Raw genomic sequence first — 24783 nt, 5'->3', positions numbered from 1 at the left:
TAGTTTATTTTTATCTAACACGAATTTAAATCAATCAATTATTGATCTGTCACTGACTTAGTTTTGTTTTTTGATTGATTTGAATAGGTAGTACATGTACATGGTATACATTTTAAAAGATATACAAAGATATATGATGAAAATAAGTCCTCTTTCCACCCTGTCTAGTGGCTCCATTTTTGCCCCCAAAGAGGATCACTGTTTCCTAACATTGTCTTGCAGAGATGATATATACAAAAATATGAAATCACTTTACTTCATAGTTTCTTAATCATGGATCTGTGACATTGTGAGCTGAAAAATTGCTTACTATGAGGTTGTCCTGCACACTGTAGGATGTTTAGTAGCACCCCTTCTCTCTGCCAACTACATGCCAGAAGCATCCTCCCTTCCCCAACTTGTGACAACCAAAAAATATCTCCAGACATTGCCAAATGTCCCCATGGCGGGGAGGAGGACAAAGTTGCCTCTGGTTGAGAATCTCTACCTTACATTGATGAACACAATGGTCATTCAACATTGCCTAGCACTTTTCTTCAGTTCCATCGAAAGCATTTTTCTTTACTCATAGAGTCAATAGTATCATATTTTTTCCTCTTGCAAACCAACCACATGCCTTCCTCCCACTATGCAACTCTCTTCTACACAAAAACACAATTCCACCGGCATCTGCATGATCTCTTCCTTCTATCCAGTCTCAGTGGAGAAATAGGACAATTTTCATTTGTCTGCTAGACTCACCTTTCCTCTTCCCTTCCTTGTCCCTTTTTAACATTTTCTTCTCTGAATCCTCAAATTATCCCTGTATATGAAATCATTTCCAACAGTGTGTACATTTGTTCAAGTATGTATATATCTTTTCCAACAATATGTACATTTGTTCAAATATGTACGTATCTTTATATGCATATATGCACATATCTTTAAGAATAATGTATTCGGGTAGGAAGAACTATGAAGCAAATCTTTCCAGGCCTTCCTTCTCTATATACATTCTCTTTCCTCTCCACCTCCCAGAGTTTCCATTACCAATATTATGACCAGTGTTACACTCACCCAACTTTCTATAGATGTGATGGTTACTTGTTTTTGCCTGGGGGCACAGCAGTGGCATAGTGGAAAGGACATAGACTTTGGACTAAAAACTTAGATTAAAATCTTCATTCTTCCACTTATGAACTATGCAATCTCTGGGCAGATTCCCTTTCCTTAATAGACAACTCAAACCAAACCACCTGCGTCTTCCAGACCAAACCAGATGAAAACTTTTTTTTTTTTTTACCCTTCATAATCCCCCAGCTCTGACTGCATTTCTCATTTCCCAGGAGAGACAAACATCTGGACAGGCTATCTCCATGTACATGGGCTCCATTTCTAGCACCAGATTGCTCTGGTGCAGGTTTCTCATGTGGCGTTCAAGTGTCATCTCCTCAGGTGTCTAAATAGAGTCCCCTCTTTTTCTCATTATTTTACGGTTATTATTTTCTTTCTTAGTACTTACCAAAACTTGTGATTATATATATTTTGACCACTTTAAAAATATTTGTTTTTTTCCACTGGAATAAAACTTCCAAAAGCAAGTTTTTTTTTTTGTTTTTTTTTTTTTGTTTTTATTTTTATACCTTATTTACCGCTCCATCCACATAAACTCACCTAGTGCTTGACACACATTAGAAACTCAATATATATTTATTGACCTTAGTTATAAGGCAGGTGTCTCTCGGCTTATATATGTGCATATGTTTTTAAGAGTACTCTGAATCTATATTAGTGCCACATCTTGAATGTGTGTGAGCGGTTATCCAGCTTTGAGTAAATTATCCAGTGGTATTTTGAGGCCAAAGATTGAAAAAAATTAATGCATTCTAATTCATGGCGTTGGAAAACAGGAAGGATATATTTGGTCCTTGACATTACCAGGAGTTAGGGCAGAGACAAGGAAAACTGCTGGGTCACGAGATGTAAAACTGTCATTTAGAGTATATTCAAATACTTGTTGAATAAGTTAATGAACAAAACCAAAGTTTCACGTTGGAATGTGTCATCTGCTCTCCCTAAAACTTTTGTATTTATTCATCTGCTCTGGAGGGTCAGGTTCCTGAGCAGGTGCTTCCTGGAGAAAGTCTGATAGGCACATTTACCCTTCCTTTGGCTGGCTGCTGTTCTGTATCCCAGCCCTCAGGATGAAATCCTCCTCATCCTGTCTCTCCTCTTTTGGCTTCAACCATCAAGTATGCCAGTTCCAAAGGGTCATAGGAAGTTTGCTAGACCATGATTCTTTTGCTAATGGACCCTTCTAGATAATGGTACCACAGCACAGAGGAAGTGGGAAAGGGGTTGGACATCCTGGGCTGACTCGATGCCATTGGCCGGTAGTGATACTACTGGCACTTTCATCTCCCTAAGTCTGAGATGTTCTAGGATGCCTCTGGGACTTTCTGAAGGTAAGATTGTAGCTCGCTATGCTTTACTGATTCCAGAGAAGAGATATTGACATTCCCTTTAGGAACTTTGATTTTTTTTCAACCTCAGTTGGAACATAAGAAATGTAAAAAATTCAAAACTTTTTAATATGCTTATTGAAAATTGGATTGGCATTTTTCCTCTGTGAAATGCTAAATCCAAGATAGAACACCGCAGGCAAACACATACATACGTAAAGGGTGCTTCTAGTTCAGTAGTTTGAGGTTTTCTTTTTTTTTTTCTTTTCAAGTAACCAAAAACACATGAAACCCACCTCTTTTCTCGGTCCCCCAAAGTGGTGTCTTTGTCTTCTCTGAAGTAGGTTTTGACTTACCACAGCTTAACCGGAAGAAGAGCTCTATTGTGGGGACATCATTGTGAGTGTGACTTACGTGAAACAGTTGCTCATAGAAAGAGAAGAATTGGAGAGAGAAGCTGCCTGCCTCCCCCAAAGCCATTGTATAAACTCTCCTTGGTAGGTTAATCCCTAGACTTTCCCTGGTCCTTATCTAAGGAAGTATGGAGGCCACATGTTGAATGAATTACATTTTTCTAAGGGGTCTGGGTAAGTTCTTGCGTTTGCAGAGATAAATTTTTGCATTCTGATTTTTTTTCTTTCCCAAGGTTTTGGATTATCCAAAGACAGAATGTGGTGATTCTAGAGAAGGGAGATTAGAACCCCATTATTTGTGGGGGAGGGTTCAGAAGTAAATCCCATTTAGAAATAAGATAGTCATTGATGGTACCAGGGACCTTTGGGATTCACTGGGAAACCAATCTGCCTTGGCAATATAGATAGCTAAGTTGGTATTCTGTCCCTACAGGTTCATCCAGAAGATAGGAAAGAATCACCCCAGTGATGACTTTTGACTTTTATCAAAGCTTCCCCTTTGCTGGGAAACATTTTTCCAGAGTTCTGGCTGGTACATCTTCAGAAAAAGGGCAATGCAGATATTCCTCCTCCCCTACTTGGAGGTTCCTTCTGCCCTAAGGGATCACCCTTTTCTTCTAATTCTCCATAGAATGACATAAGCCTCATTTCACATTCTGGGGAAAGTTTAGTCTTCAGGTTTTTTGAGAATGTCAGGGTAGACCCTCATTCCCTTGGACAATCCACATTATTGCAAGTTTCTTGGCTTTCACTGGTTTCTGCTGTGGATATGCCATCTACATTCCTGACACTCCCACTGTGGAATGCCTTTATTGCCTTCCAGGCATCACTACCACAAATTGCTGTGTATAAAGTCAACTGAAGGTTTGAGGCAATGGAGACACATTACCCTACGACACACACAGAATAAACTACACCTAAAAATGAGTATTAGACATCACCACCATTCTCTAAATTTGCTACAAGTATCTCCTTAAGCATACCATTAAAAGTTCTAGTATTTGAAATAGTATAATTCATTCATTCATTTACTCATTCAACAAGTGTTTATTGAATGTCTATCATGTACCAGAAACTTCTTTAGGTACTGTGGATACAATGATATGAATAAAATCCCTTATAGCATTATATTTTAATGGTTGGATGGTAAGTAGACAATAAAAAAAGCAAATAAATATTTAATAAGTCCTGTGGTAGGAAGTGCTAAAAAGAAAAATTAAACAAGGTAAGGCAGTAGGGAGTGATGGAAGAAGGACGTTCATATGATAAGTCATGAAAGAACAAGCCACATGGACATCTAGGGAAGAGCACACCAAGCAGAGAAACTGCAAGTGCAAAATCTTAAGGCCAAAAGGCTTTGTATATTGGAGTGAGCTGGCAGGAAACAAAATTGAAGAGGTATTCAGGGACCAAATGGCGCAGGGCCCTGGAAGCTTTGAAAAGCAGTGTGGATTTTATTCTAAGTGTGATGGAAAGTCGTTAGAGGACCGAGAGCAGAGAGTGAAATGACCGAATTTACAGTGTAAAAAGACTCTTCTAGTTGCTTATGGAGAACAGACTGTGGTAGGTCAAGACTGAGTTGGGATACTAGTAAAAAGGCTACTTCAGCAACCTCGGTGAGAGATCATGGTGGCTTGAACCAGGGTGTTGAGTGTAATAAAGTGGTTAAGAAGTACTTTTGATACTACAGTTAACTAGATTTGCTAATCAACTGGATGTGGGAGTGGGTGAAATGATAATTCTCTGATTTTTGGCCCAATTAATGTGTGTGTGTGTAAACAAGTGTATGTGTGTAAACATATGTGTGTGCATAAACATGCGTTCTGGGTGGATATTGGTGCCACCCTATCGTGTTAGGGTTTTGCTGCTGTCATGTTGAAGGCACAGTCTGTGATAGAGGCAGAGAACTCTGTTTCCTGCTACACATTACTGAGTTTGTACCAAACCCGAAACTGCCACTCCAGTTGCCAAATATCACTCATCGCAGATCTTGGATTCAGAAGTAATCATTAGAAATAATATTATGTGCCCTAACTTCTAAGATGGAAGTCCTCTTTGCCACATTTCCAACAAATGGCCACACAGCCTCTGCTTGAAAAATTCCTGGAGAAGGGACTCAGTGAAACATGAGGGAGCCCATTCTGCCCTGGACTGTATTATTACACTGTAGGAAATTCTTTCTTAGATTTAATTGAAATCCTCCATATGGTAAGTTCCACACACTGGCCATAGTGTTTTGCTGCCTCATACCCCTACAACATTTATAGCTTACAAATCTCTCTCCTGTACCTTATCGTGTTCAAATTTCACTACAATCCTGTAAGGTAAATTGTTATCCTCATTTTATACATGAAAACAACTGAAAGGTGACATAGCGAATAAATGGTGGTGCTGCAACTTCATCCTAGTCATCTAGACCTAAAATTTATCTTTAGAGTTTCCATATGCAAAGAGACTGCTTAGAATTATGCCTTATAATACAGCACTCACCATAAGCCCCATTCCATTAATTTTCAGTGACACCTCTTATTTTACATTCATCTCTTTGATTTCAATTTCAGTCTCACTTTGCCTAATATCTATAACTCAGCTCTATATAATATAAATATAGATAATATATTAATAAATACATATTTGATATTGTGACCTAATAGATAGTGGTCTTCTTTAGTCTCTTCTTTAGTTTCTTCCTGACAGTTACCAGTTTCTCCCTCTCTCTGTCTCTCTTGTGATCTAACTGAATTGCCCCTATTGCCTCCATGCCACCAATAGCATCCTAGTTTTAATAAGAGAAGAAGGAAAGAAATTGAGCTTGGGATCAGAGGGCCTGGGTTTGAGTCCATCCCCTGCTATTCAACTAGCTATGTGTGTGACCTTAAGTAAGTCACATGAACATCTTGAGACTCACTTGTCCCCTCTGTAAAATAAGGAAGCTGATTTCTATTCTTACGACTTTATAGAAATGTTGTTAATGCCAAATGGAATGAAGCCAGTTTGTGATTGGGAAATGCCTCCTGAAGGTAGGTCAATGGAACTGTTATATTCCTGATCAACTTTCCTGATAGAGTCATTGTTAAAGAAATTCTGACTGTTCAATATTCCCACAAAATTGACCATCCATATACCTACCACACATAAAATCTCATCAACCATAAAAAAACCTGTTAGGAACAATGGGTAGGTAAATCTCACTCTCTGGGTATAAAAGAAAACTATCTTACATTGGCATAACCATTAAAAAACTTCTCATACCTCTAGTCTTTATGGTTTTTTTTTTTTTTTTGAGACGGAGTCTTGCTCTGTCCCCCAGGCTGGAGCGCAGTGGCCGGATCTCAGCTCACTGCAAGCTCTGTCTCCCGGGTTCAGGCCATTCTCCTGCCTCAGCCTCCCGAGTAGCTGGGACTACAGGCGCCCGCTGCCTCACCCGGCTAGTTTTTTGTATTTTTTAGTAGAGACGGGGTTTCACCGTTTTAGCCAGGATGGTCTCGATCTCCTGACCTCGTGATCCGCCCGTCTCGGCCTCCCAAAGTGCTAGGATTACAGGCTTGAGCCACCACGCCCGGCCTATGGTTATTTTTTAAATGTGAAATAATACACAGAAAAGCAGCTGTGGGTATGTGTCATATTCTCTATAAATGTTACTTGAATACATTAATATATTTTGTGCTCATTACATGCACAGATTAATATGATTAGTCATTTTTTTTTTTAATTTTTTGAGACAGAGTCTTGCTTTGTTGCCCAGGCTGGAGTGCAGTGGCATGATCTCAGCTCACTGCAATCTCCACCTCCCGGGTTCAAGCGATTCTCTTGCCTCAGCCCCCCAAGTAGCTGGGATTATAGGTGCCTGCCACCATGCCCAGCTAATTTTTGTATTTTTAGTAGAGACGGGGTTTCACCATGTTGGCCATGCTGGTCTTGAACTCCTGAACTCAAGTGATCCTCCTGCCTTCGCCTCCCAAAGTGCTGGGATTACAGGCGTGAGCCACTGTGCATGGCTTGATTAGCCTTTTTGATGCTTTTAATCCTGAAACAAAATTAAATAGGGTAATATTTAAATGTTTGACTGGGGTAACATAATGCTTAAACTCATTGTTATCCTTATACTTAGTTAAAGACTTCACTCCACCTGGGACATCCCAGAGGATGTGAACTGCTGAGGAAATCCTCCAGTGCTGCTTGCCACAGAGGGAATAAAATTCTTGGTTCTTGTGTTGCAGCCCTGGCTTTTGGTGGGTGAATCACTTCAAAGGCAATGTGAGTTGAAGTAAGAGACATTCTTGATATTTTCAAGCTTTTAGTGTCCACACATGTAAAACATTGGATACAAGACAAGAATTTTTGCCAAAAAGAGTAGAGAATCAGATAAGCATCTACTGGCGTCGCAAACATTTCTCTGGGCCAGGATCTTTTAGTTTTATTTTGCCTAAGGTTCAATTTTCTCACATACTCCACTCAAACACCACTTCTGCACCACTTCTCGTCTGTGAGAGGGAACTTCATACACATTTTTCGGAAGGAAAAGTTTTAGAACTTGGTCCTGATTGAAAGAAAAGGTTGCTGGAAGATTCAGGAAGCTTGTCCCTGGCCCTAAACCTACGAACTAAGATTCTAGACTTTTCCAACAGAGATTAAAGACTGTAGAGACTGGGGATTCTGGTAACATGAAATGTATTTATTCTCTTCACTGCAACTTCATTGAGAAGAGATGACAGTTTTGACTAGAGGGTGAGAAAGAGACACAAGGTGTTAAACAGAACTCTGAAGTGTGAGCTATAAGGGAAGACTTATCTCAAACTTGAGCATCCTCTTTACGTCATTTGGGTGGGCTGTGTTCTGGCTTCTAAGGAAGTCTGTCTTAGCAGGAGTCTGGGAGGGGTGGCGACCGGAAGAAAGCCAGGCAGGGGACTGGGATGGTTCATACTTCCTTTAGTGCTCTGTTCCTGGGTTCCCTGTGATTGTTGACCAGGCTGGCCAATTAGCTCTTCCTAACTTTCTAAAAGTACAGGAAAAGACTGCTTTTGGAGGGAGTTCTGGAAGGCAGTGTAGTCAGTGGGAGGAGATGGCCAGATAGCTGGATTCACTTTTGAAAGTAGATGAGTGTGGGCATGATTTTTTCTGCCCTACTACCAAGTTCACATTTATGACTCACTAGATGAATAAGAATATCAACTTTTATCTAAAAATAATTGGACACAAGACTTGTTCTTGCCCTGAGTCAAATTATGAAGTATATATAAAGCAATGATAGTTTTAATTTATTGACTCTCTTTTTATAAGGATTATGCAAATCACCCTACATTTATGTCTACTAATCCTCATCAACCACAAGTCAAGCATTGCTAACTCAATTTTGTAAATTAAAAACTCATTGAGGCTGGGAGCTGTGGCTCACATCTGTAATCCCATCACTTTGGGAGGCCGAGGTGGGTGGATCACCTGAGATTTGGAGTTCGAGACCAACCTGACCAACATGGAGAAACCCCATCTCTACTAAAAATACAAAATTAGCTGGATGTGGTGGCACACACCTGTAATCCCAGCTACTTGGGAGGCTGAGGCAGGAGCATTGCTTGAACCCAGGAGGTGGAGTTTGTGGTGAGCCGAGATCGTTCCATTGCACTCCAGCCTGGGTGAAACTCCGCCTCAAAAAAAAAAAAAAAAAACAACAACAAAAAACAAAAACAAAAACAAAAACACCTCATTGAGGTTCAGAAAGGGTAAGTAATTTTCCCAAGGTCACAGCAGAACTAGGATTCAAGAACAAGCTGGTTTGATCTAAGCACTCTTAGCCCAAATAGACTGATACTGTCAGAGGCATGTGAACCAGAGCAACTCCATCTTAAATAGGAGCTGGGTGAAATGAAGGTGAGACCTACTGGGCTGCATTCCCAGGTGGTTAAGGCCTTCTAAGTCACAAGAGTCATTCTAAGTCATAGGAGGTCGACACAAGATACAGCTCATAAAGACCTTGCTGATAAAACAAGTTGCAGTAAAGAAGCCAGCTAAATCCTAGCAAAACCAAGGTGGCCGTGAAAGTGACCTCTAGTCATCCCCACTACTACACTCCTATCAGTACCATGACAGTTTACGAATGCCATGGCAATGTGAGGAAGTTACACTATAGGGTCTAAACAGGGGAAGCATGAATCATCCACCCCTTGTTTAGCATATCATCAAGAAATAACCATAAAAATGGGCAACCGGCAGCCCTCAGGGCTGCTTTCTCTATGGAGTAGCCATTCTTTTACTCCATTACTTTCTTGATAAACTTGCTTTCACTTTTCACTGCAGACTCACCCTGAATTCTTTCTTGCACAAGATCCAAGAACCCTCTCCTGGGGTCTGGATCATGACCCCTTTCCTGTAACTTATTTCTGGTGACCACAGAAAGGACCATAGTGCAAACACCCTGACCCAACAGCTACCTTTGGGTAAGTGTTGGGGCCCGGTAACAATACTGCCCTGTTATAATGCCAGTATTCTTTATTTATTCAACACACATTTGTTAAGCACTTACTAGATCTCAAGCATTGTTTAGGTAATAGAATGGTGAACAAGACAGATATATGTTCCTTTCTCCCTTTAAATATACAGCCCAGTTTGGAGGAGTGGGGAAGATGAATGGAAAAAGTAAACAAGCAAATAGATAAGTCAGGAAATTTTCGAATGCTGATAAATGCTATGGAGATAATTAGAATGAAATTTTAATGGAAAGAGAGACAAGGTAGCTACATTAGAAGGAAGTCTCTGAGGAAGTATCATTTAAAATGCCAGTGCAATTATTAGATGAAATAACATTTTAGATAGAGAAAGCAGCTTTTCTCTGGCCTGCTTTTGGTATTTCGGATAAAACAATGCATTATTGTGTGGGACTGTAATGCACATAGCAATACACTTAGCATTCCTAAGTGCCTAAATGACAGTAGGTCTCCTAGTCAATGACAACCAATTATGACCCCTATTCATTTCCAAACTGCCCTTTGGGCGTGCCTTCCTTCTCCCTGGTTGTTGAAAACCACCAGGCAACATCAGTGATCCAAAAATAAGAAAAAGCTTGGCATGTAGCAGGAATAAAATAAAGAACTGTGTGGCTGGGATCGAGGGATGGCAACAGAATATGCTGGAGAGGTAGACCGGGACACTGATTCAGTAGGGCTTTGTAAACTGCGGTGAGGAATGTAGATTATATTGTTAGTACTAAGGGAAGCCACTGAAAAGCATAATTTATTTTTCAGGGGAATTGGAGATAAGTGGAAAATTTTGACACATGTTTTGATAGAGTTTTCAGGCCCTCTGACTGGGTGTTGGGTGCATGGGAAAGAGATGAATCAAGGATTACACCTACTATTTTTTAATCTGTTTCCTTACAGCACCTATGGTAATTATTTCCTAGACTTTTTTTTTTTTTTTCCTATTTCTCTATTTCTCCAATTAGGTCCATGTCTACTTTTATTCTGGTGCTCAATGTAAATGTGCTGAATGAATAGGTGAACAAACAACATGGGTGTCTCCTCTTACTCCTTAAATACAGACCTGCCTGTTCTTTTTAATGGCTTTCTGCATACACCATCACATTTTCAGTTAGTTTTCTGCTAAGGATCATTTAGGTTATTCCCAAATTTTGCTCTTTGCGAACAAAACAAACAAATAACAACAACAAAAAATTGCTGCAGCATTCACACATACATCTTTGTGCATTTCCCTAGGATAAAAAGGTAGAATTGGAAGGGCAAGGCATAAGACATACACTGTAACTTTTTTTTGAAACCGAGTCTCACTCTGCTGCCCAGGCTGGAGTGCAATGGTGCCATCTCAGCTCACCACAACCTCCATCTCCTGGGTTCAAGCAATTCTCCTGCCTCAGCTTCCCAAGTATCTGGGATTATAGGCACGTGCCGCCACGCCTGGCAAATTTTGTATTTTTAGTAGTGTAGGAGTTTTGCCATGTTGGCCAGCTGGTCTCGAACTCCTCACCTCATGTGATCCTCCTGCCTCAGCCTCCCAAAGTGCTGGGATTACAGGCATGAGCCACCATGCCCAGGCCGTTCGTTATAACTTTTGATGATTATTGTCAAATTGCTCTCTGTAATTGTACCAATTCACATTCCCACCCATGTCATGTAGGAGTATCTTTTCTCTATACCGTATGCACTATTCTATGTAATCATTTGTAGAAATTTTTATAAGACTGCCAGGCAAAAATGATATCTTATTAAAAATTTGCATTTAAAAAATATTTGAGAAGCTGAAACTTTCATTTTTAGCTTTATTTATTGCCATTTATAATTCCTTTCTAGTGAATTGGCTAATGTAATTTACTCACTTAAAATTTAAGTTGTTATCTTTTTGTTACTGGTTTTGTTACTAGTGGTGAATCTGTATGAGTCTGCAGCAAACTTGATCCTTGCCTCCTTGGAAGAAAAAATTCAGCTGAGGAACAGAAGTAGATTTAAGGCAGAGGGAGAGACTGAAGCAAGCTTTAGAGCAGAAGTGAGACTTCATTAAAAAGTTTTAGAGAAAGAGCAAAAGGAAGCAAAATATACTTGGAAGAGGGCCGAGAGAGATCCAAGTGCCCCGTTGAGCCCTTGGCTTGGGATTTTTATACATCGGCTTGGTTTTGGGGTTTGCATTTCTCCTCCCCTGATTCTTCCTTTAGGGTGGTCTCTCCATGTGTGCAGTGGCCTGCCAGTACCTGGGAGGGGCCACATGCATAGTGCATTTACTGAGGTGTGTGCATGCTCTCTAGAGCTAATTTTTCCTTTACCAGTGAAATATCCCCAGAGAAAGGTCATACATCTGCCATTTTGCCTCTTAGTGCACGTGCTTGAGCCTGCTCACTCAGCTCTTGAGATCTCATCAGGAAGCTGCTGATCACCAGCTACAGGTGTTTTCTATCTATTGGGAGATTATCTTCCCCTAGCACCGGCTGTAACCAATTCTCATTTGGGAGTCACCTGACATTCCCTCCCCTTTCCTGTTCATGTTTGCCTAACTACCCAGTCGAAGAGTTTATGGCCTCTCTTTATATGGCATGAAGGTAACTCTTTATCTGTTGCATGTATTACAAATATTTCCTCCCATTGTGTATTCTGTTAACTTTTTCCATGCAGAAAGTTTAATTTTTTTAAACAAATCTACTATTTCCCTTATAGCTTCTTGGCACTCTTAGACTTACCTCACCTCAAAATTGTTAAATCTACTTTTCTCTGTTTGTTTCTAACGTAAAGTTTTTGTGGTGTTTTAGCTCCAGGATGTATTTAAAAATCTATTTTTATTTACTGTGTGGTAGATAGTAAACTTAATTTTTTCAAAATGGAGAACTGACAACAAATAATGCCATTTAAAAAATTCTCGTTCATTTGAAATGACAGTACTATTTTAGGCTAAGCTTCCCTTTGTGCTTGGGTTTGGTTCTGAACTCTCTTCTGTTCTTTGGATCCCATTATTTATTACTGGACTAATAACTTTATTTTAATGAATAGATCATTATTAAATATACTTTAATATACGTGTCTACTGTTAAGCATGTATGTTAAATATATTTTAATATATTTAAATATGTACCTTATAACATTTTTCTTCAAAGAAATTTTGGCAAATTTTGTATATTTATTCTTTATACAGATTTTATAATCAATTTGTCAAACGCTCCTCCCTTCCTCCCACTTCTCTGCCATAGTCTATTCCATTTGATTAGAATTACATGGAATTTATTACAATTTAACTTGGGGGGAATTTGAGTGCCTTACACTATAAAGTCTACCTTTCTATGAAAATCTGGTATGACTCAGCATTTATTTAGGTGTCTTACAGTCCTTCAGAAAAGTCATAGTTTTCTTTACATAGGTTTTGTGCATTTCTTGATCTTTTTCCTATGTATTTTGTAGTTCTATAACTTCTTATCATGAATGCGGTAGATTTTTTTTTCTTATTCTTTGATGCTTTCCATCTTTTTGAACTCAAACCATCAAATAGTGCTTTCCCAAAGGGTTTTGCTCTCAGGTTGCTACCCACAGGTACATAATAAAACGTTAGCTGTTAATGAAGGTGTTGGCTGACAATTGGGAAGTGTGTTAGGGACAGTTCATTTCCTACTCTCTTTGCCTCCTGACAGAGTGTGTTTTGCTTCCCCCGCTCTGCCTTGGCCGCTGCCCTCTGTGCTTCCCAGACTTCTGGAGGCACTCGCGGGAGAAGAGGGGACAGAGGAGAGGAGGAATCTGGGACCTCTCTCCCTTCCTTCCTGATTTACACAGCAGCTCCACCGACAACTGCATCCTCCCCATGGCTGTGCTACTGCCTGAGAGGCTGGCTTTGACTCCAGCCTCTGCAAGTGGCCACTGGGTTTTAGTAATCACTTCTCCTTCCTTTGACTGCCTGACTAATGGGACTAGTGCCCCACCATCCCCCATTGCCTTCTCTGCTCTCCATTTACTTGTGCAAACATTTGCTATTTTAAACACTTTTAAACACTTGCAGTGTTGTTCTTTTTCCTGGTTGGACCCTCACTGATACACACTTTTTCAAAGGTTTTTTGAATTCAGAAAGAAATAAGATGAATTTTCATAACAAGTCTATGAAGTATATGGCGTGGTTAGGTCTACTGGGAGAATTTCAGGCAGGACAGCTGTTGTGGGACCAAGATTCTGCAGTTGGTGGCAAGGAGGAGGAGAAGAAGGAGGTTGGTGAGGAAGGTAGAGAGGAGAAACTCAGTAATTTAACACCCAATTTATAACAGTGGCCATTCTAGGCACTTTCTAACAACAGTCTTGCGTGGTAGATATTTCCGTTTCTACAGATGAGAAAACTCAGGTGCATGCACATACGCTAATGTCATACTGTAAGTAGCCAAGCCTTGGTCTACCTACACAATTTTGCTTCTGAAAACCAAAAGAAACAAAAAAGTATTTTATAGCATAATTGCAATGGTGAAATTCATATTAGATAGACAACATTTTGCTAGTGCTCTTGCTGTCTTGCCCACGCTTACCACTTGGGAGGTTCAGAAATGGCTCTTTATGCTGCCTGGGCCTCTGTCTATCTGTTGTCTGCAAAGCCTTGGCCACGCCTGTAGAGTCTTGTTTAATATAGCGTCTGATTTTGATTATTGGTAGTTTGGTGTCTTTAAAGAACATTATTCACTAATGTTTCTTTCAACTCTTTTTAAAATCTAATTTTACTCTTTCTCAACTCAAACTGAAAGTGGGTCAAAGTAGGCCCTAGATGTTTAGACTTGCTCAAGATGATTAAATAGGCAACATTTATACCTGGTGATCTCTTTTCACTTTTAGGAATTTTTCCCTTTGTTTTTGATACTCCTTACCTAAGGTGTTATACCACTCCAGGCCAGGAAGCTCCATTTCTTTCTGTCTTTATCTTTTGCCTTTTATCAAAATTTATCCTTCTTGAGTTTCATTCTCTCATTTGATAATGGGAGGTGATTGAATGAGTTCAAAATTCACCCTGGAGAAAGTATTAGGCTAAAGTGTAATTCTTCTCAGGTAACTCAGTGCCTTTACACACTTAAAATGTGTTTTTTCCTTATAAGGCCCATCAGGACCATTGCAGTGGTGGGGATTATAGTCATTCCATGGGTTAGGTGGGAAAGCCTTTTGGAGAAAGGGGTCTTTGACTTCAGCCCCAGGTACAGCATTTGGTTCCATCTGCTCCACTCATGGGTTGTATCTGAATCTCAGCTCTTGCATAAAATATGGTTTTTAGGCCATACTTGAATGTAGCCTTCAGTTCCATGAGAGTTTTCAAGGTGGGGATTGATGGAAGAGGACACACATACAAGTGTGACTTATGAAATTTTGTCATACATTGGACTTGTACCAATGATTTTTATCAAGTGTCAGGGACCTCTTGAGCTTGATGTGTCTTCTAGCAGTCCAGCATCTGGGTGCTCATACCTCCTTGCATCTGATTTTGAGATTAGCCATACTGCACACTAGCACATTGCTTAGCAGGACAGAATTCTCAGCTGGAGTTCCCATGGGTTAGCCATGGTGGATTTGGCTTAAGACAGCCCTTCTGATGGAGAGGCATTAAGATGGGCTGAGGAGTCAGAACCCTAGTTCCAATTCTCCTACTATACCAGCCAGGTCATTTTGCTTGAGTAGTCTTCAATTTTACTTTTCAGTAGATGAAACACTTAGACTAGAAACATTTAGAACCTCTCGAGTTCCTTCCACTGTTTGCGGGACTCTGGGGATTGAGATTATTGATTTCCCTTTACGCACCTGCAATTCCTCAGCAGTAAAGGGATCTGAAGAGAGCACAAACAGCAGATAGCTTCTCTTTTGTGGTGCAGCCAGGCATCTGTAGCATTCCAGCAAGCCCCCAGCACTCTTCTTCTTCCTGCCGGAGAGTAGTGCAGGCCTAATAAGGCCAAAATACAGAAAATGCAGGGGGTTGAGGAAGGGAGGGGCAGAAGTTGTGAAGTGACATGCTCACAGCTCAGTGAGGGATCCAGTCTGTTTTGCTCACCATGACATTCTCGGTTCCTGCATTCAGGTGAGCATAGAGTGTGTGCTCAGTAAGTACTTGTTGAATGAATGACACTTTAACTGTGGCAGGGAGTCGCAGATGTAACTGCAAACTCAAGGTTACTTTTATCTCTAGTAGGTTGTGATACAGGTTAAATTTCCCTGGGTATGTGACTAGTGTTATTTCTATTTTCAAACAGAATACACTGAGTTCCCAAATCCTCTGGGGTTTACAATCTAGAAGCTTCAATGACAGCTCTAGAGCAAGAATATCTAACCTTTGGTGCAATGATTATTGACTCTTCCATCAGTAACATCACTGATTGAAAACTCTTCTCATCACTTTTGAGATACTCAATAATAAAACCTTGTAAAAGACCTGACTTGACTTAAACCTTCCCCATTCATTTGGAATTGGAATCTCATGTTAAAAAAAGGCTTCTGACCTTGAAATTTCTTGCATGTTGACATTTCATTTATTTATAAATCATTTTATCCAATCATTTATTAAATATACATATGTATTTTTTCTTCTAACTGTTATTTTAAGTTCAGGGGGTACATGTGCTGGTTCATCACATGGGTAAATTGTATGTTGCTGGGATTTGGTGTACAAATGGTTTTGTCACCCAGGTAGTGAGCATAATACCTAATAAATAGTTTTCCGATCCTCACCCTTCTCCTACTCTCTACCCTCAAGTAGGCCTTGGTGTCTATTGTTCTTCTCTTTGTGTATATGTGTACTCAATGTTTAGCTCCCACTTATAAGTGAGAACATACAGTATTTGGTTTTCTGTTTCTGCATTAATTTGCTTAGGATAATGGCTTCCAACTCCATCCATGTTCCTGCAAAGGACATAATTTTATTATATTTATGGCGCATAGTATTCCATGGTGTATATATACCACATTTTCTTTATCCAGTCCATCGTTGGTGGACATCTAGGTTAATTACTTTTCTGTTATTGTGAAAAGTGCTGTGATGAACATATATGTGCATGTGTCTTTTTGGTAGAATGACTTGCTTTCTTTTGGATATATATCCAGTAATGGGATTGCTGGGTTGAATGGTAGTTCTACTTTAAGTTCTTTGAGAAATCTCTGAGCAGATTTCCACAGTGGCTGAACTAATTTACATTTCCACCAGCAGTGTGTGAATGTCTCCTTTTCTCTGCAACCTCACCGGCATCTATTATTTTTTGTCTTTTTCGTAATAGCCAACCTGACAGGTGTGAAATGGTATCTCACTGTGGTTTTGATTTGCATTTCTCTAATAATTTGTAATGATGCATGTTTTTCTGTGCTTGTTGGCCAGATTCATGTCTTCTTTTGAAAAGTGTCTGGTCATGACCTTTGCCCATTTTTTAATGGGGTTATGTTTTTTGCTTGTTGATTTGTTTAAGTTCCTTATCGATTCTGGATATTAGATATTTGTCAGATGCATAGTTTGCAAATATTTTCTCCCATTCTGTAGGTTGTCTGTTTACTCTGTTGATAGTTTCTTTTGCTCTGCACAAGCTCCAGTTTAATTAGGCCCCACTTGTCAATTTTTGTTTCTGTTGCAATTTCTTTTGGAGTTTCTGTCATGAAATCTTTTCCAAGGCCAATGTCCAGAATGATATTTGCTAGGTTTTCTTCCAGAGCTTTTATAGTTTTAGGTTTTATGTTTAAGTCTTTAGTCCATCTTGAGTTGATTTTTGTATATGGTAAAAAGAAGGAGTCCAGTTTCAATCTTTTGTATATGGCTAGCCAGTTATCTCAGCACCATTTATCCACTAGGGAATCTTTCTGCATTGCTTGTTATTGTTGACTTTGTTGAAGATTGGATGGTTGTAGGTGTACAGTTACATAAATTGTACACAAGATGCAATCGTATTAGTGATGGAGGTTGGCATTTTTCCCATGAAGAATCCAGGCAACATTTCACAACACTAGATACTGGGGAGTTTGAAGATCCTAGATTGTGGAAAGGTCACAGATTGGAATACTAGATTCCTTATCATGCTAAATTTAAATTTTCTGTAAAAATTTTAGAAATTTTCATTTCTATTTAAGTTGCTCTGTTTCACAAATAGTCTTTTATCCATTAGTTTATTTGATTCTCATGCATTCACAATTGTGAAAGTGAACCACAGAGATCATGCTACCAGTAAATTTTATTACCTATCAGTTAAATTTTGATACTTTTATTTATGCACATATGCACATTGCTGCTGTTTCAAATCTAAAATAAATTATTCAGAATTAGTACCTTTGCTGTATGTTAAATGCACAGTCCAAAAGCTGGTCATTATTATAAAAACAAACTTACTTAATTCCAAGGATATTGTGACCCAACATTCAGAATAATTGAGATATTTATCTTTAGATATTGTGATTCAACATTCAGAATAATTGAGAGATTTATCTTTAAAAAAGGAAATGTCCCGTTTCAAAAAATTAAATATAAGATAATTATTTACTTATCAAATAATTACCACAGGTTGAACTCAAGGCACTAACAGATAATATGACCTAGGAATATATTATGAGTCTATAGGTGGTTCCTAAGACCTAGGAGTAAAGGAATCCATCTCTAATTTTCTCACAGTTTTCCTTTTATTAATAGACACCTTCTCTCTCTCTATCTATCTATCTCTCTTTTTTTTCTGAGATGGAATCTTGCTCTGTTGCCCAGGCTAGAGTGCAGTGGCATGATCTCAGCTTGCAGAAACCTCTGCTGCCTGGGTTCAAGCGATTCTCATGCCTCAGTCTCCTGAGTAGCAGGGATTACAGATGTGCGCCACCATGCCCAACTAATTTTTGTGTTTTTAGTAGAGGTGGGGTTTCACCATGTTGGCCAGGCTGGTCTTGAACTCCTGGCCTCAAAAGATCCTCCTGCCTCGGCCTCCCAAAGTGCTGGGATTATAGGTGTGAGCCACCATGCCCAGCCTCATTAATAGACACCTCTATTCTCTACCTGTATTTGATTTTTTTTCTAAAATCATTCCAATATTTTATTTTCTAATTTCAACCTATGCTAAATAATTTTTAATCTGGGAAATATGTACATTTCAAAAGTTACGTATCATTTAACAAATATTCTTTGAAAATCTATCTGATATGTTAGGCTCTGGGCTAGGTATGGGGATATAGAGATAAAGGAAAACAATTCCTTGTTTCCAAGGAGGTTAACGGTGAGGTGATAACATCAGACATATAGCAAATTCTGTGAGACAAATACTGTGGAAGGAATGCACACAATCTATGACAGCACAGCACCAACAAAAGACCCCTAACTCAGTCTTAGTGGGCAGAGAAGGCTTCATAAGGGGAGGTCCAATTGAAGCAGCTTAAAAAGTGTCTTGGAGAAGAAAGGATCAGTGAATGAAGGAGTAGGAGAGCGCAGCCCATTATTGCCTTTGTCAGCAGTGTGTGTGACTGGAACATAGACCATTTGTGGGGGAGTATCAGGAGGTAGCTTAGGAGTGGGGCATCTCATGGAAGGTTTTGCATGCCACAGCGACTGAAATTTTAGTAATAAATTAACTGATATATGCTTCTCTCTTTCTGCCTGTTTTTTTCTTTTTTTTTCTTTTTCTTTTTTTTTCAGAGACAGGATTTTGCTCTGTCAATCAGGCTGAAGTGCAGTGGCACAATAATGTTTCACTGCAGCCTCACTCTTCTGAGCTCAAGCGAGCCTCCTGCCTCAGTCTCCTGAGTAACTGGAACTACAGGTGCACGCCACCATGCCCAACTAATTCTTCTTATTTTTAGTAGAGATGAGGTCTCACCCTGTTGCCCAGGATGGTCTCGAACTCGTGAGCTCAAGCGATACTCCTACCTCAGCCTCCCAAACTGTTGGGATTGCAGGAGTAAGCCACCATGCCCAGCCCCTCTCTCCCTTTTGATTAACCTAGGAACTGTCCTGCCATGGCACAATTAGCTAGGATTTTGTATGTGTGCTGCTTTAAAGAAGGGCTATTATAGAAACACTCAGGAAAATATGATCCCATCAGGATGTAAGCTCTCTGAGGAGACAACTTATTGCCAGGTGTCCCATGAATCTGCAACAGTTATAGTGGTGTTCAATGAACATGTGTTAAATTAATGAAGAATCAGATTCTTGGCTGTTCAGTCTCAAGAACTTATTTTAAGTTATAAGAACTTGTGTTCTGGAGTTTCAGTAGTCCCAAAGTCTCAGATAATCAAGTTAAAGACAAATATGATAGATTTGGAAGGGTAGGGAATCAGTCAGAGCTAGTTTTTACTACTATAGATTAGAAAACTCTTCTACCTCTGTGGGAAAGATGTGCTCTGGATGGGAAGCAGTGATGTGTATTGCAGCAGTAAATGCTGATGTGTGTTCCTGAGAAAGGATCTTCTCCATTCCCTCCTTCAGGCTCAGTCTGGAAATGAAAGGAGCATATGATACAAATCCAATGTGTATTTGGGGGATCAGAGAGCAGAAAGTGACTATGCTTTATAATCTCAGTGAAGCCAGGCATGGTGACAGTTTTGTTGGCATTTCCCTCTACCCTGAATAAGGTGGGAATAGTGGAGTAGAGGGGACCACGTGTTATATTTAAGTAAAAAGACCCCAATAGGGCAGGCAGAGAACAACTAAATATATTCTGGATGCCCACTGAGAACAGTATGGAAGTCTCTGAGAGAGAGCCCAACCTAAGCAGATCTATGAGCAGGGCAAGAAGTACGTAGCTGTGTCTTGTACAGCACAGAAACTATAAACCAGATGGGTGTGACAGTGTCTCAGGTGATGCCAAAGGGGACAGGTGAAGACTGAAGGTCAGGTGATTGTCCTTCCCTGTGCCTTGATGCATTCTATGATCTGGGATATGCTTAGACACAACCAGGGGGAAGGGTGGAGAAAGAAATTCAAATAATTGAGAAAATCGAACTAAATTAAGATTTAATTTCCTCCAGCAAAGGAATGGGTGCAGAAAACAAAAATTAAGATGAGTGGTGATTAGTCAGTGTTCTCTTAGAGGGACAGAACTAATAGAATTATGTGCGTGTGTGTGTGTGTGTGTGTGTGTGTGTGTAAGTTTATACCTATATAAAGGGGAGTTTATTAAGTATTAATTTACACAATCAAAAGGTCCAACAATAGGCTATCTGCAAGCTGAGGAGCGAAGAGAGCCAGTCAGAGTTCCAAAACTGAAGAACTTGGTGTCTGATGTTCTGGGACAGGAAGCATCCAGCACAGGAGAAAAATGTAGGCTGGGAAGCTAGACCTGTCTCTTGTTTTCATGTTTTTCTGCCTCCTTTATATTTGCTGGAAGCTGATTAGATTGTGCCCACCAGATTAAGGGTGGATGTGCCTTCCTCAGCTAACTCAAATGTTAATCTCTTTTGGCAACACCCACACAGACAGACTGAGGATTAATACTTTGTATCCTTCAATCCAATCAAGTTGGCACTCAGTATTAATCATCACAAATCCACCCCTTGCCAATTTGAGCCCATACACATCTCCTGAGATGATATATAATCTTCAAATAAAGACAATAATGAGGTCATAATTACACCTAACATAATACAACTATCCTTCATACAACTGGAAATGCACCAATCTCCAATCCAAATACTATCACATAAAGTTAACAATACTTAAATGCTGATACGAAGTTAATTAGTCTTATCTCACATGATAAAGGAAAATGAAATAAAATGAAGATATTTTCTTAGTACAAGTGTATACATGTGCAAACATGTTTTTAACAAAAGAAGAAAGAAATACTCATGACAGTTACAGTACTCATGTCTGCAGCTGGTCACGTGGTCATAGCTGGTATCGATGACTACCTTCTTCTACTACCCATTCTGTATTCTCTTTGCCTTCTGCAAGCACTTCAGCAGGTCATGGTTTTTCCTGGTGGAGTGACCCAAACCTTCATTTTTGAAGGGTCTGGGTCCTTAGTAGGCCTGCCTGGGTTGGGCCGTTATAGTTTCCCATTGACCTTAATCACAGGGTATGGTAATACTAAGAGATGCCCTAATGGATCTGCTGTATTCCATGCTACTCTTCCTCCGTTGTGGAGTAGTAGACTGATTTCATCTTGATAGTCTGGGTCAATCACCCCAGCCAATGCTGTAACTATCTTCTTAGCCTATTGACTTAAAGGTAGGAGGAGCCTAAAGTGTTCAGGTGGTAATCTTAACTTCCAATTTAATGGAATAGTTGTTGTATCTCCTGGCGGCAGTGTACCTCCCTCTGGAACTAAGACCTCTAGGCCAGCAGAATGTAATGTCATGGTAACAGGATGCAAAAATTTTGCTAGTGGATCGCTAGGGGTGATGGTGCCACTTCCACTTCCACCCCTTGATTCCTGGACCCAAGAATCCTGGCTATGAGAGAAACAATATCATATATTGGACACTGATTCAGAGCATACATGGCCTTCTGGAGAACTTTGCCCAAGCCCTGCAAAGTATTGTCACCTAGTTGGCATTATAATTGTGATTTCAAAAGGCCATGCCACTGTTTTATCAATCCAGCTGCTTCAGGATGATGGGGAACATGATAAGACCAATGAATTCCATGAGCATGAGCCCACTGCCACACTTCTTTAGCTGTAAAGTGACTGCCTTGGTCAGACGCAATGCTGTGTGAAATATCATGATGGTCCATGGATGGTAGTCTTGCCAGAAACATTACGTGCAGGATAGGCAAACCCATATCTGGATTAAGTGTCTATTCCAGTGAGGACAAACCTCTGCCCTTTCCATGACGGAAGAGGTCAAATATAACCAACCTACCACCACGTAGCTAGCTGATCACCCTGAGGAATGGTGCCATATTGAGGGCTCAGTGTTGGTCTCTGCTGCTGGCAAGCTGGGCACTCAGTAGTGGACATAGCCAGGTCAGCCTTGGTGAGTGAAAGTCCATTTTGCTGAGCCCATGCGTAACCTCCATCCCTGAAACCATGGCCTCTTTGTACATAGGCCCATTGGGCAATGACAGAGGTGACTAGGGAAAGAGGCTGAGTGGTGTCCACAGAATGGGACGTCCTATCCACTTGATTATCAAACTCCTCCTCTGCTAAGGTCACCTCTGCTAAGGTCCTCTGCTAAGGTGAGCACTCACATGGGATACAAATATCTTTACAGTTTTTGACCATTCAGAAAGGTCCATCCACATACTTCTTCCCCAAATTTCTTTGTCACCAATTTTCCAATTGTGCTTCTTCCAAGTCCCTGAACATCCAGTCAAACTATTGGCTACAGTCCATTAATCAGTATATAATCACACATCTGGCCATTTCTCCTTCCATGCAAAGTGCACAACTAGGTGCACTGCTTGAAGTTCTGTCCACTGGGAAGATTTCCCTTCACTGCTGTCCTTCAGGGATGTCCTAGAAAGGGGCTGTAGTGCTGCAGCTGTCCATTTCCAGGTGGTGCCTGCATATCATGCTGAACCATCTGTGAACCAGGCCCTAGTCTTCTCTTCCTGTCAATTGATCACAGGGAACTCCCCATGAGGCCATTGGCACAGGCTAGGGGAGAGAAGGCAGGGTGGCAGGAGTGAAAACCATGGGCATTTCAGCCACTTCCTCATGTAACTTACTTGTGCCTTCAGGATCTGCTCAAACACAATCACATATACACCACTTCCATCTGATGATGGAATGCTGCTGTGCACGACCCACTTTACGGCTAGATGGGTGAGAAAGTCTCCGGTTCATGATAGGCAGTTCAGATCACATGGTGACTTGATGACCCACAGTCAAATGTTCAGTTTCCACCAAAGCCCAGTAACAGACCAAGAGCTGCCTCTCAGAAGAAGAGTAGTTATCTGCAGAAGATGACAGGGCCTTGCTCAAAAATCCTAGAGGCCTCCACTGTGATTGACCTATGGAAGCCTGCCAGAGGTTCCAAACAGCATCCCTATCTGCCACTGACACCTCAAGCACCATTGGATCTGCTGGGTCATATGGCCCAAGTGGCAGAGCAGCTCGCACAGCAGCCTGAACCTGTTGCAGAGCCTTCTCCTGTTCTGGACCCCACTCAAAACTGAGAGCCTTTTGAGTCACTCGATATATAGGCTGGAGTAACACACCCAAATGAGGAATGTGTTGCCTCCAAAATCCCAATAGGCCCACTAGGCGTTGTGCCTGTTTCTTGGTCGTAGGAGGGGCCAAATTCAGCAACTTACGGGATATCTCAACAAGTCCCACACCACTGGACCCCTAGAAATTTTACTGAGGTAGAAGTTCCCTGGATTTTAGTCAGATTTATTTCCCATCCTCTGGCATGCAAATGTCTTACCAATAAGTCCAGTGTGTTTGCTACTTCTTGCTCACTGGATCCAATCAGCATAATGTTATCAATGTAATGGACCAGTGTGATATCTTGTGGAAGCAAAAAGTGATCAAGGTCTCTTGGAATAAGATTAAAACCCAAAGCCAGAGAGTTGATACACCCTGAGGTAGGACAGCAAAGGCATATTGCTGGCCTTGCCAGCTGAAGGCAAATTGCTTCTGGTGGGCCTTATGGACAGGAATGGAGAAAAAGGCATTTGCCAAATCAATGGTGGCATACCAGGTACCAGGAGATGTGTTAGTTTGCTCAAGCAATGAAACCACATTTGGTACAGCAGCTGCAATAGGAGTCACCACTTGGCTAAGCTTATGATAATCCACTGTCATTCCTCAAGATCCATCTGTCTTCTGCACAGCCCAAATGGGAGAGTTGAACAGGGATGTGGTGGGAATCACCACCCCTGCATCTTTCAAGTCCTTGGTGGTGGCACTCATCTCCACAGTCCCTCCAGGGATGCGATATTGTTTTTTATTTATTGTTTTTCCAGGTAGAGGTAGCTCTAATGTCTTCCATTTAGCCTTCACCACCATGATAGCCCTCACCCTACCAGTCAGGAAGCTAATGTGGGGGTTCTACCAGCTGCTAAGTATGTCTATGCCAACTATGCATTCTAGCAGTTGGGAAATGACTACAGGATGTGTCTGAGGACCCACTGAAATCACTGTAAGTTGGACCTGAGCTAAAACTCCATTAATTAGCTGACCTCCATTAGCCCCTACCCTTAACTGGAGGACCACAATGATGTTTTGGGTCCCCTGGAATCAATGTCAGCTCAAAGCTAGTGTCCAGTAGTCCCCGAAATGTCTGATCATTTCCCCTTCCCCAATGCACAGTTACCCTGGTAAAAGGCTGGAGGTCTCTTTGGGAAACGATGGGGAAAAATTCACTGCATAAATTGCTGGTGATGTAGTCGGGTCCTTCCTCAAGGGGACCTGGCCTCCCATTCATTCAAGGGGTTTTGGGTCTGTAAACTGACTCAAGTCTGGAAATTGATTGAGGAGCTGTGATTCTCTGTTTTTGTAATTCAAATTAGTCTTTTGTCCTTTTGACCTGGAAGTTTTCTGTTTGTATAATTTAAGTAGGAATGCAGTAGGTGTCCTATCAATTTCACTTCTAGGA

At 40.6% G+C, this 24783-nt stretch overlaps 1 pseudogene; it reads right to left on the bottom strand.

Moving 5' to 3' along the window:
• Window positions 1-21452: 21452 nt before the first annotated feature.
• LOC126957126 (uncharacterized) lies at window positions 21453-24450 on the bottom strand (annotated as a pseudogene).
• Window positions 24451-24783: the final 333 nt, after the last annotated feature.

Source organism: Macaca thibetana, chromosome 1 (assembly GCF_024542745.1).
Source record: "Macaca thibetana thibetana isolate TM-01 chromosome 1, ASM2454274v1, whole genome shotgun sequence".
NCBI classification, from domain to species: Eukaryota; Metazoa; Chordata; class Mammalia; order Primates; family Cercopithecidae; genus Macaca; species Macaca thibetana.
Note: the sequence above shows the minus strand (reverse complement) of the source record. Positions and strands in the feature narration are given on the sequence as shown.